This window comes from Schistocerca piceifrons, unplaced genomic scaffold, assembly GCF_021461385.2.
Source record: "Schistocerca piceifrons isolate TAMUIC-IGC-003096 unplaced genomic scaffold, iqSchPice1.1 HiC_scaffold_651, whole genome shotgun sequence".
Classification (NCBI taxonomy): Eukaryota; Metazoa; Arthropoda; class Insecta; order Orthoptera; family Acrididae; genus Schistocerca; species Schistocerca piceifrons.
This window is the reverse complement of record NW_025728896.1, coordinates 15,046-29,615: the sequence shown is the minus strand read 5'-3', so window position 1 is coordinate 29,615 and position 14,570 is coordinate 15,046. Positions and strand designations below refer to the sequence as shown.

At 49.2% G+C, this 14,570-nt stretch overlaps 13 non-coding genes across 13 annotated transcripts; 5 read left to right on the top strand and 8 right to left on the bottom strand.

Moving 5' to 3' along the window:
* The first annotated feature begins 48 nt into the window (after positions 1 to 48).
* On the top strand, positions 49 to 121 carry Trnav-uac. The gene has a single exon. It is a non-coding gene; the product is annotated as a tRNA-Val (tRNA).
* Positions 122 to 990: 869 nt separating this feature from the next.
* On the bottom strand, positions 991 to 1,062 carry Trnap-agg. Its single transcript has one exon. It is a non-coding gene; the product is annotated as a tRNA-Pro (tRNA).
* Positions 1,063 to 2,701: 1,639 nt separating this feature from the next.
* Trnap-cgg lies at positions 2,702 to 2,773 on the bottom strand. The gene has a single exon. It is a non-coding gene; the product is annotated as a tRNA-Pro (tRNA).
* A 235-nt stretch (positions 2,774 to 3,008) lies between these two features.
* Positions 3,009 to 3,081, top strand: Trnav-uac. Its single transcript has one exon. It is a non-coding gene; the product is annotated as a tRNA-Val (tRNA).
* A 1,413-nt stretch (positions 3,082 to 4,494) lies between these two features.
* Positions 4,495 to 4,566, bottom strand: Trnap-ugg. Its single transcript has one exon. It is a non-coding gene; the product is annotated as a tRNA-Pro (tRNA).
* Positions 4,567 to 6,205: 1,639 nt separating this feature from the next.
* On the bottom strand, positions 6,206 to 6,277 carry Trnap-cgg. Its single transcript has one exon. It is a non-coding gene; the product is annotated as a tRNA-Pro (tRNA).
* Positions 6,278 to 6,512: 235 nt separating this feature from the next.
* Trnav-uac lies at positions 6,513 to 6,585 on the top strand. Its single transcript has one exon. It is a non-coding gene; the product is annotated as a tRNA-Val (tRNA).
* A 1,415-nt stretch (positions 6,586 to 8,000) lies between these two features.
* Positions 8,001 to 8,072, bottom strand: Trnap-ugg. The gene has a single exon. It is a non-coding gene; the product is annotated as a tRNA-Pro (tRNA).
* A 1,639-nt stretch (positions 8,073 to 9,711) lies between these two features.
* Trnap-cgg lies at positions 9,712 to 9,783 on the bottom strand. The gene has a single exon. It is a non-coding gene; the product is annotated as a tRNA-Pro (tRNA).
* A 235-nt stretch (positions 9,784 to 10,018) lies between these two features.
* Positions 10,019 to 10,091, top strand: Trnav-uac. Its single transcript has one exon. It is a non-coding gene; the product is annotated as a tRNA-Val (tRNA).
* A 1,412-nt stretch (positions 10,092 to 11,503) lies between these two features.
* On the bottom strand, positions 11,504 to 11,575 carry Trnap-ugg. Its single transcript has one exon. It is a non-coding gene; the product is annotated as a tRNA-Pro (tRNA).
* A 1,639-nt stretch (positions 11,576 to 13,214) lies between these two features.
* Trnap-cgg lies at positions 13,215 to 13,286 on the bottom strand. Its single transcript has one exon. It is a non-coding gene; the product is annotated as a tRNA-Pro (tRNA).
* Positions 13,287 to 13,521: 235 nt separating this feature from the next.
* On the top strand, positions 13,522 to 13,594 carry Trnav-uac. The gene has a single exon. It is a non-coding gene; the product is annotated as a tRNA-Val (tRNA).
* Positions 13,595 to 14,570: the final 976 nt, after the last annotated feature.

Here is a 14,570-nt window from a genome sequence, read left to right as displayed (position 1 = left end):
AAACTGTTGCTATTACGAGTCTCCGGGTGGTACATGAAAACAACCGTCGTTTCCGTGGTGTAGCGGTTATGACGTCTGCTTTACACGCAGAAGGTCCCCGGTTCGATCCCGGGCGGGAACACAACAATTTTAATCTATATTTCGGATTTCATTTCCGAGATGACCTGACGTCCGCGTATGCAGAGACAAGCAATGTCGTATGCTAGACGGATAGGGCGTCATTTTACGGTCAAATACTGTTGCTCTCTTATTGCACCGGTATTTGGTAACTGAGAACGCCCCTAGCTCCATTATGGCTGGCAAAATTTATAATCCGGTTCTTCAGGGCTACTTCAAGTGCGCTTGCTACTGGCTTTCCTGAGCTCACCCTACTCGCCTTGTCACAGCTCTGTCAAAGTGTGATGCTAACTAATAATGAGAAACTCTTAGCCACGCTCAATCTTACATGCCACCCCTTGGTTGTTGCCGTCGCTAGTAAGATGAGGGTAGACTGTCGCACAATTAAGCTGAATCTCCACTCACGGTGCACATATCCCGCAAAGACAACCTTGTTTTCCGTTGCATGCAAAATTACCGTCTGCTTTTCTACCGAATTCCACCTACGTACTTTACTGGTGCCGCATTCTTGTTATATCCACGTGCTATAACAGGCGTCTACTCTTCATTGAGGAGCTGCAACCGGGGCTGAGTTCCACCTACTCTTCAGCACGGTCAAAATGGCAGGGCTCGTCCGGGATTTGAACCCGGGACCTCCTGCACCCAAAGCAGGAATCATACCCCCTTTTTTTTTTTTTTTTTTTAATTTCTTTTCGTTTTTAGATTGGGAAATTGCATCTGCTACCACCTGTACCCGAAACCTTCGTAATCGCCTTCACGCGTCGGACCAGAGTGTCAATTGCTCACGTCGAATAAGAAATTCGTTTGATATTGACGGCGAGCTTTTTGCGCTGACTCAGCCACTGACGTGCGATCAGTTTGCACAAAACGCGAGGGCTCGTCCGGGATTTGAACCCGGGACCTCCTGCACCCTAAGCACGAATCATACCCCTAGACCAACGAGCCACCTGGCTGGAGCAGTCAAGTTAATCCCAAGTAGTGCGCCTCACAGGGAACACAAACTTTCACGTGAATTCGCAAGATAAACGCTTTCTGCAGGCAGCACTCACCACTGATGAGAAGAATATTAAAGGCAACGAATAAAAAGCGAAATAACTGCATCGAGCACTGCTTATGAACAGCCGGCAGTGCCTCAGTTTCGGTATGTGGTTTCTCAGGGTTAAGAGAAGGCGAATGCACTAAACAAAAGAACATCGGGAAACCAAGCACCAACTCATAACGAAAAGATTGCACAATATACTGCAAGCAAAATTTCCAGAAGACGGATACTGAAGACGCCGCAGACAAAAGAATTATTCTATGCAGTAACGAATATCTAGGAAGCGTGAATTGCATGTGCTGCTCCACCACACAACTTCTTTTGATACTGTTTTACTTATTCTAAATTTTCATTACCTCATCGTCTCTAGAATACTGTGCGGTTATCACCTGGTTTCCAACAGCGATAGTAGTAAGTAAATCGACTACAAAGTCTTTCAAAGTAGGTCAGACACAAAAAAAAAATCGGAGCTGCGTGTAGCTCATGTCATTCTGCTTTCAATCGTGAATCTCCGGCTGGGAGTAGTGGCGTACTTCTGTAATCCAAGCTTCTGGGAGGCCGTTGTGTGGGAGAGATCTGGAAACAACTACAGATTCGACCGTTCCACGAGCTCAGGAACGGCCGCGATGCCTTCATCGAGCTCTGCAGATCGACAGATGATAGTGTGGAAATTTCGGCAAGCGGTGGCTAAGGGTTAAGAGAAGCCAAACGCACTAAACACAAGAAAGTCGGGAAACCGAAGCACACAACTCATAACGAAAAGATTGCGGAATGCAGTGCGAAAGCAAAACTTCGAGAAGACCAACTCTGAAGCCATCGGCGAGCTAGGAATTATTCCGCACAAGAAGCGATCATGTAGGAAGAGCGAGCCGAAGCTGTCGCTCGACCACACAATAAATTTTTGCTTAATCCCAATTTGCAGTACCGGTTCGACACTAGAATACTGCGCCTTGGTTCTTCCAAAAGCGATAGTAATAAGCACGTCCACTGCAGTGTCATTTGGGGTAGTGAGTCAGACATGGGGAGGATATGAGGCGGGTGGAATATGCAACGGCAGGGGCATTGCAGGGCGGCCGCCGACTCCTTGGGCTGTGGCGCGCCGGTGCCGGCGGCGGCCTGGCTGGGCTGCTGGTGCCTCCATGTAGAGCTGCCGCCGAGCCCAGGCACCGTGCCGCTAACGAAGCGATTGCCTTTGGTGACATCTTTTGCAATAACGACTGCGCGAATCGACGGTATCTCGTAAGGAAGGAAAGAGCAGCAGCTGCCGCCGAGCCCAGGCGCCGTGCCTAACACGCAGAAGGTCCCCGGCTCGATTGCGGGCGGAAACCCGTTTTCGTCGCACTCAGCAAGACACTTGCTACGATCTCTACTGTGACCATTTAAATCAACTTCAAACGTTCCATCAGCAGGGTGCACATGGCTCAAATGAAACATGAAACGGTTTCAGAACTGGTTGTCGGATTTTAGCGCTGACTTGGAGGCCTGGAAATGCGCGAAACAGCCGCCGCCATGCGATTTGTTACCGCACCGTTGTACAAAACGCAAGGGCTCGTCCGGGATTTGAACCCGGGACCTCCTGCACCCGAAGCAGGAATCATACCCCTAGACCAACGAGCCTATTCGTTCCGAAAACGCACTGCATGTGAATGACGCCACCTTTGATGGTCTCACCATGTAGGGCTGCAGCTCAGCCAGCGTTCTCCCTGTCTGTCGCGGTTGGATTGTTTCCATCGACGTCTTTTACTACAGGAACTTCACGAATCGGAGGGAGCTCGTAGCCGATGCCCTTGCTAACACAGAAGACAAACTGTTGCTATTACGAGTCTCCGGGTGGTACATGAAAAGAACCGTCGTTTCCGTGGTGTAGCGGTTATCACGTCTGCTTTACACGCAGAAGGTCCCCGGTTCGATCCCGGGCGGGAACACAACAATTTTAATCTATATTTCGGATTTCATTTCCGAGATGACCTGACGTCCGCGTATGCAGAGACAAGCAATGTCGTATGCTAGACGGATAGGGCGTCATTTTACGGTCAAATACTGTTGCTCTCTTATTGCACCGGTATTTGGTAACTGAGAACGCCCCTAGCTCCATTATGGCTGGCAAAATTTATAATCCGGTTCTTCAGGGCTACTTCAAGTGCGCTTGCTACTGGCTTTCCTGAGCTCACCCTACTCGCCTTGTCACAGCTCTGTCAAAGTGTGATGCTAACTAATAATGAGAAACTCTTAGCCACGCTCAATCTTACATGCCACCCCTTGGTTGTTGCCGTCGCTAGTAAGATGAGGGTAGACTGTCGCACAATTAAGCTGAATCTCCACTCACGGTGCACATATCCCGCAAAGACAACCTTGTTTTCCGTTGCATGCAAAATTACCGTCTGCTTTTCTACCGAATTCCACCTACGTACTTTACTGGTGCCGCATTCTTGTTATATCCACGTGCTATAACAGGCGTCTACTCTTCATTGAGGAGCTGCAACCGGGGCTGAGTTCCACCTACTCTTCAGCACGGTCAAAATGGCAGGGCTCGTCCGGGATTTGAACCCGGGACCTCCTGCACCCAAAGCAGGAATCATACCCCCTTTTTTTTTTTTTTTTTTTTTTTTAATTTTTTTTCGTTTTTAGATTGGGAAATTGCATCTGCTACCACCTGTACCCGAAACCTTCGTAATCGCCTTCACGCGTCGGACCAGAGTGTCAATTGCTCACGTCGAATAAGAAATTCGTTTGATATTGACGGCGAGCTTTTTGCGCTGACTCAGCCACTGACGTGCGATCAGTTTGCACAAAACGCGAGGGCTCGTCCGGGATTTGAACCCGGGACCTCCTGCACCCTAAGCAGGAATTATACCCATTTTTTTTTTTTTTTTTTTTTTTTTTGAACCTGTCTCCGCTGTTAGGACACTAAGCAGTGTGGTTAGCTGCATTCAGCCCCCGTGGCAATGTCTTGCAGTCCTCCAGCTTTGTTGACCACAGTTAGGTGCCTCGATAAGAGGTGGACAGGTGTCGCATCGCTCTCGCCGTCACTTGTTACCACGAATCGTACTTAACGTAGTTTTCTGCAAGCGTCAGCGTAGCGTCAGTCGAGCTAAGTCGGGCCAAGTCGCATAAGAGGAGCAACAAAATGCGCATTTCCGGTACCGGGAATCGAACCCCGGCCTCCTGGGTGAGAGCCAGGTACCCCAGCCACTTTTTTTTTTTTTATTTTTTTTTTTTTAACGCGTCGGACCAGAGTGTCAATTGCTCACATCGAATAAGAAGTTCATTTGATATTGACGGCGAGCTTTTTGCGCTGACTCAGCCACTGACGTGCGATCAGTTTGCACAAAACGCTAGGGCTCGTCCGGGATTTGAACCCGGGACCTCCTGCACCCAAAGCAGGAATCATACCCCTAGACCAACGAGCCACCTGGCTGGAGCAGTCAAGTTAATCCCAAGTAGTGCGCCTCACAGGGAACACAAACTTTCACGTGAATTCGCAAGATAAACGCTTTCTGCAGGCAGCACTCACCACTGATGAGAAGAATATTAAAGGCAACGAATAAAAAGCGAAATAACTGCATCGAGCACTGCTTATGAACAGCCGGCAGTGCCTCAGTTTCGGTATGTGGTTTCTCAGGGTTAAGAGAAGGCGAATGCACTAAACAAAAGAACATCGGGAAACCAAGCACCAACTCATAACGAAAAGATTGCACAATATACTGCAAGCAAAATTTCCAGAAGACGGATACTGAAGACGCCGCAGACAAAAGAATTATTCTATGCAGTAACGAATATCTAGGAAGCGTGAATTGCATGTGCTGCTCCACCACACAACTTCTTTTGATACTGTTTTACTTATTCTAAATTTTCATTACCTCATCGTCTCTAGAATACTGTGCGGTTATCACCTGGTTTCCAACAGCGATAGTAGTAAGTAAATCGACTACAAAGTCTTTCAAAGTAGGTCAGACACAAAAAAAAAATCGGAGCTGCGTGTAGCTCATGTCATTCTGCTTTCAATCGTGAATCTCCGGCTGGGAGTAGTGGCGTACTTCTGTAATCCAAGCTTCTGGGAGGCCGTTGTGTGGGAGAGATCTGGAAACAACTACAGATTCGACCGTTCCACGAGCTCAGGAACGGCCGCGATGCCTTCATCGAGCTCTGCAGATCGACAGATGATAGTGTGGAAATTTCGGCAAGCGGTGGCTAAGGGTTAAGAGAAGCCAAACGCACTAAACACAAGAAAGTCGGGAAACCGAAGCACACAACTCATAACGAAAAGATTGCGGAATGCAGTGCGAAAGCAAAACTTCGAGAAGACCAACTCTGAAGCCATCGGCGAGCTAGGAATTATTCCGCACAAGAAGCGATCATGTAGGAAGAGCGAGCCGAAGCTGTCGCTCGACCACACAATAAATTTTTGCTTAATCCCAATTTGCAGTACCGGTTCGACACTAGAATACTGCGCCTTGGTTCTTCCAAAAGCGATAGTAATAAGCACGTCCACTGCAGTGTCATTTGGGGTAGTGAGTCAGACATGGGGAGGATATGAGGCGGGTGGAATATGCAACGGCAGGGGCATTGCAGGGCGGCCGCCGACTCCTTGGGCTGTGGCGCGCCGGTGCCGGCGGCGGCCTGGCTGGGCTGCTGGTGCCTCCATGTAGAGCTGCCGCCGAGCCCAGGCACCGTGCCGCTAACGAAGCGATTGCCTTTGGTGACATCTTTTGCAATAACGACTGCGCGAATCGACGGTATCTCGTAAGGAAGGAAAGAGCAGCAGCTGCCGCCGAGCCCAGGCGCCGTGCCTAACACGCAGAAGGTCCCCGGCTCGATTGCGGGCGGAAACCCGTTTTCGTCGCACTCAGCAAGACACTTGCTACGATCTCTACTGTGACCATTTAAATCAACTTCAAACGTTCCATCAGCAGGGTGCACATGGCTCAAATGAAACATGAAACGGTTTCAGAACTGGTTGTCGGATTTTAGCGCTGACTTGGAGGCCTGGAAATGCGCGAAACAGCCGCCGCCATGCGATTTGTTACCGCACCGTTGTACAAAACGCAAGGGCTCGTCCGGGATTTGAACCCGGGACCTCCTGCACCCGAAGCAGGAATCATACCCCTAGACCAACGAGCCTATTCGTTCCGAAAACGCACTGCATGTGAATGACGCCACCTTTGATGGTCTCACCATGTAGGGCTGCAGCTCAGCCAGCGTTCTCCCTGTCTGTCGCGGTTGGATTGTTTCCATCGACGTCTTTTACTACAGGAACTTCACGAATCGGAGGGAGCTCGTAGCCGATGCCCTTGCTAACACAGAAGACAAACTGTTGCTATTACGAGTCTCCGGGTGGTACATGAAAAGAACCGTCGTTTCCGTGGTGTAGCGGTTATCACGTCTGCTTTACACGCAGAAGGTCCCCGGTTCGATCCCGGGCGGGAACACAACAATTTTAATCTATATTTCGGATTTCATTTCCGAGATGACCTGACGTCCGCGTATGCAGAGACAAGCAATGTCGTATGCTAGACGGATAGGGCGTCATTTTACGGTCAAATACTGTTGCTCTCTTATTGCACCGGTATTTGGTAACTGAGAACGCCCCTAGCTCCATTATGGCTGGCAAAATTTATAATCCGGTTCTTCAGGGCTACTTCAAGTGCGCTTGCTACTGGCTTTCCTGAGCTCACCCTACTCGCCTTGTCACAGCTCTGTCAAAGTGTGATGCTAACTAATAATGAGAAACTCTTAGCCACGCTCAATCTTACATGCCACCCCTTGGTTGTTGCCGTCGCTAGTAAGATGAGGGTAGACTGTCGCACAATTAAGCTGAATCTCCACTCACGGTGCACATATCCCGCAAAGACAACCTTGTTTTCCGTTGCATGCAAAATTACCGTCTGCTTTTCTACCGAATTCCACCTACGTACTTTACTGGTGCCGCATTCTTGTTATATCCACGTGCTATAACAGGCGTCTACTCTTCATTGAGGAGCTGCAACCGGGGCTGAGTTCCACCTACTCTTCAGCACGGTCAAAATGGCAGGGCTCGTCCGGGATTTGAACCCGGGACCTCCTGCACCCAAAGCAGGAATCATACCCCCTTTTTTTTTTTTTTTTTTTTTTTTAATTTTTTTTCGTTTTTAGATTGGGAAATTGCATCTGCTACCACCTGTACCCGAAACCTTCGTAATCGCCTTCACGCGTCGGACCAGAGTGTCAATTGCTCACGTCGAATAAGAAATTCGTTTGATATTGACGGCGAGCTTTTTGCGCTGACTCAGCCACTGACGTGCGATCAGTTTGCACAAAACGCGAGGGCTCGTCCGGGATTTGAACCCGGGACCTCCTGCACCCTAAGCAGGAATTATACCCATTTTTTTTTTTTTTTTTTTTTTTTTTTTGAACCTGTCTCCGCTGTTAGGACACTAAGCAGTGTGGTTAGCTGCATTCAGCCCCCGTGGCAATGTCTTGCAGTCCTCCAGCTTTGTTGACCACAGTTAGGTGCCTCGATAAGAGGTGGACAGGTGTCGCATCGCTCTCGCCGTCACTTGTTACCACGAATCGTACTTAACGTAGTTTTCTGCAAGCGTCAGCGTAGCGTCAGTCGAGCTAAGTCGGGCCAAGTCGCATAAGAGGAGCAACAAAATGCGCATTTCCGGTACCGGGAATCGAACCCCGGCCTCCTGGGTGAGAGCCAGGTACCCCAGCCACTTTTTTTTTTTTTATTTTTTTTTTTTTAACGCGTCGGACCAGAGTGTCAATTGCTCACATCGAATAAGAAGTTCATTTGATATTGACGGCGAGCTTTTTGCGCTGACTCAGCCACTGACGTGCGATCAGTTTGCACAAAACGCTAGGGCTCGTCCGGGATTTGAACCCGGGACCTCCTGCACCCAAAGCAGGAATCATACCCCTAGACCAACGAGCCACCTGGCTGGAGCAGTCAAGTTAATCCCAAGTAGTGCGCCTCACAGGGAACACAAACTTTCACGTGAATTCGCAAGATAAACGCTTTCTGCAGGCAGCACTCACCACTGATGAGAAGAATATTAAAGGCAACGAATAAAAAGCGAAATAACTGCATCGAGCACTGCTTATGAACAGCCGGCAGTGCCTCAGTTTCGGTATGTGGTTTCTCAGGGTTAAGAGAAGGCGAATGCACTAAACAAAAGAACATCGGGAAACCAAGCACCAACTCATAACGAAAAGATTGCACAATATACTGCAAGCAAAATTTCCAGAAGACGGATACTGAAGACGCCGCAGACAAAAGAATTATTCTATGCAGTAACGAATATCTAGGAAGCGTGAATTGCATGTGCTGCTCCACCACACAACTTCTTTTGATACTGTTTTACTTATTCTAAATTTTCATTACCTCATCGTCTCTAGAATACTGTGCGGTTATCACCTGGTTTCCAACAGCGATAGTAGTAAGTAAATCGACTACAAAGTCTTTCAAAGTAGGTCAGACACAAAAAAAAAATCGGAGCTGCGTGTAGCTCATGTCATTCTGCTTTCAATCGTGAATCTCCGGCTGGGAGTAGTGGCGTACTTCTGTAATCCAAGCTTCTGGGAGGCCGTTGTGTGGGAGAGATCTGGAAACAACTACAGATTCGACCGTTCCACGAGCTCAGGAACGGCCGCGATGCCTTCATCGAGCTCTGCAGATCGACAGATGATAGTGTGGAAATTTCGGCAAGCGGTGGCTAAGGGTTAAGAGAAGCCAAACGCACTAAACACAAGAAAGTCGGGAAACCGAAGCACACAACTCATAACGAAAAGATTGCGGAATGCAGTGCGAAAGCAAAACTTCGAGAAGACCAACTCTGAAGCCATCGGCGAGCTAGGAATTATTCCGCACAAGAAGCGATCATGTAGGAAGAGCGAGCCGAAGCTGTCGCTCGACCACACAATAAATTTTTGCTTAATCCCAATTTGCAGTACCGGTTCGACACTAGAATACTGCGCCTTGGTTCTTCCAAAAGCGATAGTAATAAGCACGTCCACTGCAGTGTCATTTGGGGTAGTGAGTCAGACATGGGGAGGATATGAGGCGGGTGGAATATGCAACGGCAGGGGCATTGCAGGGCGGCCGCCGACTCCTTGGGCTGTGGCGCGCCGGTGCCGGCGGCGGCCTGGCTGGGCTGCTGGTGCCTCCATGTAGAGCTGCCGCCGAGCCCAGGCACCGTGCCGCTAACGAAGCGATTGCCTTTGGTGACATCTTTTGCAATAACGACTGCGCGAATCGACGGTATCTCGTAAGGAAGGAAAGAGCAGCAGCTGCCGCCGAGCCCAGGCGCCGTGCCTAACACGCAGAAGGTCCCCGGCTCGATTGCGGGCGGAAACCCGTTTTCGTCGCACTCAGCAAGACACTTGCTACGATCTCTACTGTGACCATTTAAATCAACTTCAAACGTTCCATCAGCAGGGTGCACATGGCTCAAATGAAACATGAAACGGTTTCAGAACTGGTTGTCGGATTTTAGCGCTGACTTGGAGGCCTGGAAATGCGCGAAACAGCCGCCGCCATGCGATTTGTTACCGCACCGTTGTACAAAACGCAAGGGCTCGTCCGGGATTTGAACCCGGGACCTCCTGCACCCGAAGCAGGAATCATACCCCTAGACCAACGAGCCTATTCGTTCCGAAAACGCACTGCATGTGAATGACGCCACCTTTGATGGTCTCACCATGTAGGGCTGCAGCTCAGCCAGCGTTCTCCCTGTCTGTCGCGGTTGGATTGTTTCCATCGACGTCTTTTACTACAGGAACTTCACGAATCGGAGGGAGCTCGTAGCCGATGCCCTTGCTAACACAGAAGACAAACTGTTGCTATTACGAGTCTCCGGGTGGTACATGAAAAGAACCGTCGTTTCCGTGGTGTAGCGGTTATCACGTCTGCTTTACACGCAGAAGGTCCCCGGTTCGATCCCGGGCGGGAACACAACAATTTTAATCTATATTTCGGATTTCATTTCCGAGATGACCTGACGTCCGCGTATGCAGAGACAAGCAATGTCGTATGCTAGACGGATAGGGCGTCATTTTACGGTCAAATACTGTTGCTCTCTTATTGCACCGGTATTTGGTAACTGAGAACGCCCCTAGCTCCATTATGGCTGGCAAAATTTATAATCCGGTTCTTCAGGGCTACTTCAAGTGCGCTTGCTACTGGCTTTCCTGAGCTCACCCTACTCGCCTTGTCACAGCTCTGTCAAAGTGTGATGCTAACTAATAATGAGAAACTCTTAGCCACGCTCAATCTTACATGCCACCCCTTGGTTGTTGCCGTCGCTAGTAAGATGAGGGTAGACTGTCGCACAATTAAGCTGAATCTCCACTCACGGTGCACATATCCCGCAAAGACAACCTTGTTTTCCGTTGCATGCAAAATTACCGTCTGCTTTTCTACCGAATTCCACCTACGTACTTTACTGGTGCCGCATTCTTGTTATATCCACGTGCTATAACAGGCGTCTACTCTTCATTGAGGAGCTGCAACCGGGGCTGAGTTCCACCTACTCTTCAGCACGGTCAAAATGGCAGGGCTCGTCCGGGATTTGAACCCGGGACCTCCTGCACCCAAAGCAGGAATCATACCCCCTTTTTTTTTTTTTTTTTTTTTTTAATTTTTTTTCGTTTTTAGATTGGGAAATTGCATCTGCTACCACCTGTACCCGAAACCTTCGTAATCGCCTTCACGCGTCGGACCAGAGTGTCAATTGCTCACGTCGAATAAGAAATTCGTTTGATATTGACGGCGAGCTTTTTGCGCTGACTCAGCCACTGACGTGCGATCAGTTTGCACAAAACGCGAGGGCTCGTCCGGGATTTGAACCCGGGACCTCCTGCACCCTAAGCAGGAATTATACCCATTTTTTTTTTTTTTTTTTTTTTTTTTGAACCTGTCTCCGCTGTTAGGACACTAAGCAGTGTGGTTAGCTGCATTCAGCCCCCGTGGCAATGTCTTGCAGTCCTCCAGCTTTGTTGACCACAGTTAGGTGCCTCGATAAGAGGTGGACAGGTGTCGCATCGCTCTCGCCGTCACTTGTTACCACGAATCGTACTTAACGTAGTTTTCTGCAAGCGTCAGCGTAGCGTCAGTCGAGCTAAGTCGGGCCAAGTCGCATAAGAGGAGCAACAAAATGCGCATTTCCGGTACCGGGAATCGAACCCCGGCCTCCTGGGTGAGAGCCAGGTACCCCAGCCACTTTTTTTTTTTTTTTTTTTTTTTTTTTAACGCGTCGGACCAGAGTGTCAATTGCTCACATCGAATAAGAAGTTCATTTGATATTGACGGCGAGCTTTTTGCGCTGACTCAGCCACTGACGTGCGATCAGTTTGCACAAAACGCTAGGGCTCGTCCGGGATTTGAACCCGGGACCTCCTGCACCCAAAGCAGGAATCATACCCCTAGACCAACGAGCCACCTGGCTGGAGCAGTCAAGTTAATCCCAAGTAGTGCGCCTCACAGGGAACACAAACTTTCACGTGAATTCGCAAGATAAACGCTTTCTGCAGGCAGCACTCACCACTGATGAGAAGAATATTAAAGGCAACGAATAAAAAGCGAAATAACTGCATCGAGCACTGCTTATGAACAGCCGGCAGTGCCTCAGTTTCGGTATGTGGTTTCTCAGGGTTAAGAGAAGGCGAATGCACTAAACAAAAGAACATCGGGAAACCAAGCACCAACTCATAACGAAAAGATTGCACAATATACTGCAAGCAAAATTTCCAGAAGACGGATACTGAAGACGCCGCAGACAAAAGAATTATTCTATGCAGTAACGAATATCTAGGAAGCGTGAATTGCATGTGCTGCTCCACCACACAACTTCTTTTGATACTGTTTTACTTATTCTAAATTTTCATTACCTCATCGTCTCTAGAATACTGTGCGGTTATCACCTGGTTTCCAACAGCGATAGTAGTAAGTAAATCGACTACAAAGTCTTTCAAAGTAGGTCAGACACAAAAAAAAAATCGGAGCTGCGTGTAGCTCATGTCATTCTGCTTTCAATCGTGAATCTCCGGCTGGGAGTAGTGGCGTACTTCTGTAATCCAAGCTTCTGGGAGGCCGTTGTGTGGGAGAGATCTGGAAACAACTACAGATTCGACCGTTCCACGAGCTCAGGAACGGCCGCGATGCCTTCATCGAGCTCTGCAGATCGACAGATGATAGTGTGGAAATTTCGGCAAGCGGTGGCTAAGGGTTAAGAGAAGCCAAACGCACTAAACACAAGAAAGTCGGGAAACCGAAGCACACAACTCATAACGAAAAGATTGCGGAATGCAGTGCGAAAGCAAAACTTCGAGAAGACCAACTCTGAAGCCATCGGCGAGCTAGGAATTATTCCGCACAAGAAGCGATCATGTAGGAAGAGCGAGCCGAAGCTGTCGCTCGACCACACAATAAATTTTTGCTTAATCCCAATTTGCAGTACCGGTTCGACACTAGAATACTGCGCCTTGGTTCTTCCAAAAGCGATAGTAATAAGCACGTCCACTGCAGTGTCATTTGGGGTAGTGAGTCAGACATGGGGAGGATATGAGGCGGGTGGAATATGCAACGGCAGGGGCATTGCAGGGCGGCCGCCGACTCCTTGGGCTGTGGCGCGCCGGTGCCGGCGGCGGCCTGGCTGGGCTGCTGGTGCCTCCATGTAGAGCTGCCGCCGAGCCCAGGCACCGTGCCGCTAACGAAGCGATTGCCTTTGGTGACATCTTTTGCAATAACGACTGCGCGAATCGACGGTATCTCGTAAGGAAGGAAAGAGCAGCAGCTGCCGCCGAGCCCAGGCGCCGTGCCTAACACGCCGAAGGTCCCCGGCTCGATTGCGGGCGGAAACCCGTTTTCGTCGCACTCAGCAAGACACTTGCTACGATCTCTACTGTGACCATTTAAATCAACTTCAAACGTTCCATCAGCAGGGTGCACATGGCTCAAATGAAACATGAAACGGTTTCAGAACTGGTTGTCGGATTTTAGCGCTGACTTGGAGGCCTGGAAATGCGCGAAACAGCCGCCGCCATGCGATTTGTTACCGCACCGTTGTACAAAACGCAAGGGCTCGTCCGGGATTTGAACCCGGGACCTCCTGCACCCGAAGCAGGAATCATACCCCTAGACCAACGAGCCTATTCGTTCCGAAAACGCACTGCATGTGAATGACGCCACCTTTGATGGTCTCACCATGTAGGGCTGCAGCTCAGCCAGCGTTCTCCCTGTCTGTCGCGGTTGGATTGTTTCCATCGACGTCTTTTACTACAGGAACTTCACGAATCGGAGGGAGCTCGTAGCCGATGCCCTTGCTAACACAGAAGACAAACTGTTGCTATTACGAGTCTCCGGGTGGTACATGAAAAGAACCGTCGTTTCCGTGGTGTAGCGGTTATCACGTCTGCTTTACACGCAGAAGGTCCCCGGTTCGATCCCGGGCGGGAACACAACAATTTTAATCTATATTTCGGATTTCATTTCCGAGATGACCTGACGTCCGCGTATGCAGAGACAAGCAATGTCGTATGCTAGACGGATAGGGCGTCATTTTACGGTCAAATACTGTTGCTCTCTTATTGCACCGGTATTTGGTAACTGAGAACGCCCCTAGCTCCATTATGGCTGGCAAAATTTATAATCCGGTTCTTCAGGGCTACTTCAAGTGCGCTTGCTACTGGCTTTCCTGAGCTCACCCTACTCGCCTTGTCACAGCTCTGTCAAAGTGTGATGCTAACTAATAATGAGAAACTCTTAGCCACGCTCAATCTTACATGCCACCCCTTGGTTGTTGCCGTCGCTAGTAAGATGAGGGTAGACTGTCGCACAATTAAGCTGAATCTCCACTCACGGTGCACATATCCCGCAAAGACAACCTTGTTTTCCGTTGCATGCAAAATTACCGTCTGCTTTTCTACCGAATTCCACCTACGTACTTTACTGGTGCCGCATTCTTGTTATATCCACGTGCTATAACAGGCGTCTACTCTTCATTGAGGAGCTGCAACCGGGGCTGAGTTCCACCTACTCTTCAGCACGGTCAAAATGGCAGGGCTCGTCCGGGATTTGAACCCGGGACCTCCTGCACCCAAAGCAGGAATCATACCCCCTTTTTTTTTTTTTTTTTTTTTAATTTTTTTTCGTTTTTAGATTGGGAAATTGCATCTGCTACCACCTGTACCCGAAACCTTCGTAATCGCCTTCACGCGTCGGACCAGAGTGTCAATTGCTCACGTCGAATAAGAAATTCGTTTGATATTGACGGCGAGCTTTTTGCGCTGACTCAGCCACTGACGTGCGATCAGTTTGCACAAAACGCGAGGGCTCGTCCGGGATTTGAACCCGGGACCTCCTGCACCCTAAGCAGGAATTATACCCATTTTTTTTTTTTTTTTTTTTTTTTTTGAACCTGTCTCCGCTGTTAGG